The following is a 4,408-nucleotide window of genomic DNA, read 5'->3' on the forward strand; positions in this document are numbered from 1 at the left end:
AAAATTAAAATGCTTTAAAAGTACAATAATGTAGCAAAATAAATTATAGTTCCAAATATATCATTCAAATATAACTTTTTTTTCAAATTACCCAAATAAAAAAATAATAAGATGACTCTGATGGTCTTCATACATATATCATCAATTTCTTCCTGTTATACAAATAAAAACAAAAAATATATATAGTTTTAGTTAACAAATTAAAAATATAAAATAAAAATAAAAATTAAAAAATATATATGTACCTAAATTTTTGGTAGAAGAACTGGATTTAAATTTGCATCTTGACATAATCCACAAGTATTCATGGTATGTGAAAGCTCTTTTCCACCTTTAAGATATCTTCGTCTAGGACGACCTTTTGTTTTGGAAATCTGAGGGCATTGAACAATATCTTTCGCATTCGCATGAGCTTCATTGTTGTAACAAATTATTTGGTCCTCAAACACAACATTGATTGGTTGAGGATTTACTTCCTCATCTTCATGTGATACTTGAAGTCGCCATCGTGATGACAAGTAATTGGAAGGAATTTCATGACAATCTTTATGAAGAAAAATACTGAAAATGTGTCGACATAATATCCTCAAAAACTCAAAGTGATTACAGCTACATGAACCTATTTTACCATCCCAAAAGACCATGTGTTTTCTACTATTAACATCTTTATAATACCACAACACAAACACATTACCATTTTTATGATGAATTGAATATTGGATGGACCTTTTAAACTCCTCTTGAAACTTTTGAAAAGCAAAACCTCTGAGAAGACAATGAGTTTGCTCTTGCAAAGGTTATATCAGCTTCATGTTCAATCTTTTGCATTTTTCTAACATTATATCATGCTCTTCTTTTTGCTTAATATCATTGATTACTAAATCAACCTGAAATTAATTTAAATTAATCAAAACATAATTGTATAAGATTATAACAATGATGATATTTTAGAAATCAGAAGATACCTGCTTTATAAAATCACTTAAATTTGTATGGGAATTTATGAATCTTTTGATAAATGCATTAATACTCTCTGATCTACCCGTGGTTGTCATTCCAACAAAGAAATAGTTATGAAGATAAGCCATAAATGCATGAATATTTTGGCTAGTGATGTTCAAATTCTTCACGTGTCTCCAACTTATACAACCCATAAAAATCAGAACGCCATTTTGGATATTTGTCTTGGAGTATAACATTAAATCAACAACTAAACTTGAAAGTGATGTGCCATATGCAAAAACTGTGTTTTGTTGACGGCAACTCTTTTGAAATTGCTTCTTTCATCCATGGATCTTGATCTGTTAATATAGTCTTTGGTGGCTCCTTCATCAAAGATATAAAAGTCTACCAAAAAATTATGTAATTAAAAAAATGACACAATAACAAATGATATAAGAAAAATTATGAAATTAAGCTTAGAAGTTACCTTCATCAACCAACGAAATGCATAAGTTTTTTCATTTCGTAAGAGTGCACATCCAAAAAGTATAGTCTTTCCATGACTATTCATACCCACAAAAATTTCAAATAGCATTTCATAAGAATTTACCTTGTATGTAGTATCAAACACAACAACATCGCCATATTCTTGGTACCAATCAAAACAATAAGCATGAGACCAAAATATATGTTCTAACATTCTTTCTTCATCAATTGTGTATGCATACTAAAATTTAGAGCAACTCTTCTTTGCATCCTTACAATACTTAAGAAGATCAACAGCACCAGTTATTTCAACTTTTTTTCTTGGCTTTCAAAAACAGATTGCGAACATCCTTTTCAATAAATGGAAGATAACCATGCTCCACATTTTTTCTAGCTCTATGACACGTATTAACTATCTATATGAAAGTCCACCTTCCTTTAACAAGAAAATCCGTTCAGAATAATCATCTGAGATAATTCGGTTAGCCGGTAAGAACCGCACTTCTGATTGAGTTAGCAAATTATGATTATGTTCAACAACAAATGTTGTAACTTACCACCTGTGAAGCCCGGACTCGGACACGGACACGGGACACGACATGGACACGGACACGAGGACCCCGCTAATGTAAAAATCATAGGACACGGTTATATATATATTATATATTAATATAATAATGCAATTTATGGACAAAATTTGTAAAGAATTTAAAATGAGAAGCAAAATTTATGTTTATTTAAGATAAAACAATCAAAAATTCTTTCAACACTTTCAAACAAATTTCAAACATGATAATTGATATTCATAGATACCTTATGAAAACCGAAACAATGGTGCGCAAAGATGAAAAATAATCGGAGAAGATAAAAGAATTTTGTGGAGACAAAAGCAGTGCAATATAAAAAAAATAAGGAATCCGAATTGTGTTGTTTTTATAGTGAAAAAGTGGAATATGAAAGTTAAAAAACCTATTTATGTTTTAAATTTTGAAAAAAATTTAGTAGAGCTTTTTTTTTAACAAAAAATTCTGGAATTTTCTGAATTGGATCGTGTCCTTTATTTGAAATAAGGTGTCATATCCGTGTCCGTAGTAATTAATTTTTTTTCCTATTGGACACTTCAAAAACGTGTCTGATACGTGTCGTACGAGTGTCGTACGCGTGTTGATGTCCGACACGTGTCCGACACGGTGACACGCTGTGTGAATGACATGTCAGAGCTTCATAGCTCACCACTCACTTGGAAACATATCATGAGTTTTTTGCAAAGAAATTCGCAAATGAGTTTTACATTCACACCTAGTTGATTCTCTATTTCTTTGTTCTTTCAATGATTCTATGATTTTCAAGGAAGTTCTACCTTCACGATGGCAAAAGAAATCACGCATACTCACAGTTCCATTTTGTTTGATGAATCTACCTTTTCGAACTGAGAACCCGTGTTGATATGCATATCTCTTATAAAAAAATAAATGTTTCTTTCTCACTAAGAAAAATTTGACCAGCAAAATGAACAATGTTTGACTCCTTAAAAGTGTCACCCTCACTACTTTCTTGTAAAAATCCATTTATCTCAATATTTTGACTAGAAATCACAATATTTTCTTTCTCAGAAATTCCAATTTCTTCAACTTCGTTTATAATATTACGACCAATAATAATTTCAAAAGAACCATTTTTTGAAGAAACTTTTTCTACTGAATATTCAATATTCAAACTCAAATCCAAATTTATTCACATGACTATGGAAAGTTATTTAAAAAAATTAGAATCATAAAATAACATAAAAAAAGATAAAAAAGATATATGACATACCTGAGTAAGGAAAATTCTTAAATTGTCATACTTGAGAAGATTTCAGTTCTTAAATTGCCATATTTGAGAAGATTTCAAATTTTTCTGCAAAAAGAAAAATAATGCAGGAAGCGTGAAATATTTGAGAAGATAAAAAGTCGAGGTGATATATCAGATGTGAAGGTAGTTTTGTCATATATTTTTTAGTACTTGTAATATTTACTGTATTTAATTATTACATGTTCCAAAATAAAGTAGGTGGAACCTTTAGTCATTTATTCTTCCTTAACTTATGCTCCAAGGGCATAAGATAGCATTTGTCGAAAATTTAAACAAGAAGGAAATCTAACAGAAAATAAACTTATATGAAGATGGTTTGTTTGGAACAACATGCCTCACTTTTCCTTCGAGTTAGGGATGGCAATTTGACCTATCCTCAATGGGCACCCACAAATTTACCCACAACGGGTAGGGTAAATACCCGCAAAAATGGATACGGGCATGGGCTCGGGTAATTACCCATAAAAAAAGCGGGTACGGGTGCGGGTATGGGCACCTTGGTACCCAGCCCGCCCCATACCCGCACACTATATATTTATTTATTTTTATTTTTATTTATATATTTTAGTTTATATTATTATATAAAAATGCATGTCTATCAATTATAAAACGTATATCAATGTTAAGCCATTACATATTTAATATAAGTGTTTGTTTATTTCAACAATATATTGTTTGATTTTTTTTAATGTTTTTAAAAACTTAAAACTATATGATATTTTATAATTAATCTATTTATTTTTAATAGGAATGCGGGTCACGAGTACGGGTATGAGTACTTACATACCCATAGGGCACGGGTACGGGTGCTAACTTTGGCACCCGAGCGGGTATGGGCTCGGGCACGGGGATTTTTTCAAATCGCAGGTATGGGGATGGATATTATAGTACCCTGCCCAAACCCTGCCCATTGTCATCCCTACTTCGAGTCAAAGATCAACACGATGTGATTGAATTCACTCTCTATGCTTTTTGTTGAATTATAGTCAAAGTAATTACTTTTTGTTGAATTATAGTATTCCTTCTGTCTCGTAAAAAATGTCTTATCGATACTTCTTCTCTGTCTCAAAATAATTGTCTTTTTACAATATCAATGCAACATTTATATTATTTTTCCTCCTATTAT

General features: G+C 30.9%; 1 pseudogene; it reads right to left on the reverse strand.

The window, feature by feature from the left end:
* Positions 1 to 245: 245 nt before the first annotated feature.
* Positions 246 to 3,497, reverse strand: LOC127095645 (protein FAR1-RELATED SEQUENCE 11-like; annotated as a pseudogene).
* Between the last annotated feature and the right edge of the window lie 911 nt (positions 3,498 to 4,408).

The sequence above is a fragment of the Lathyrus oleraceus genome, chromosome 6 (genome assembly GCF_024323335.1).
Source record: "Lathyrus oleraceus cultivar Zhongwan6 chromosome 6, CAAS_Psat_ZW6_1.0, whole genome shotgun sequence".
NCBI lineage: Eukaryota > Viridiplantae > Streptophyta > Magnoliopsida > Fabales > Fabaceae > Lathyrus > Lathyrus oleraceus.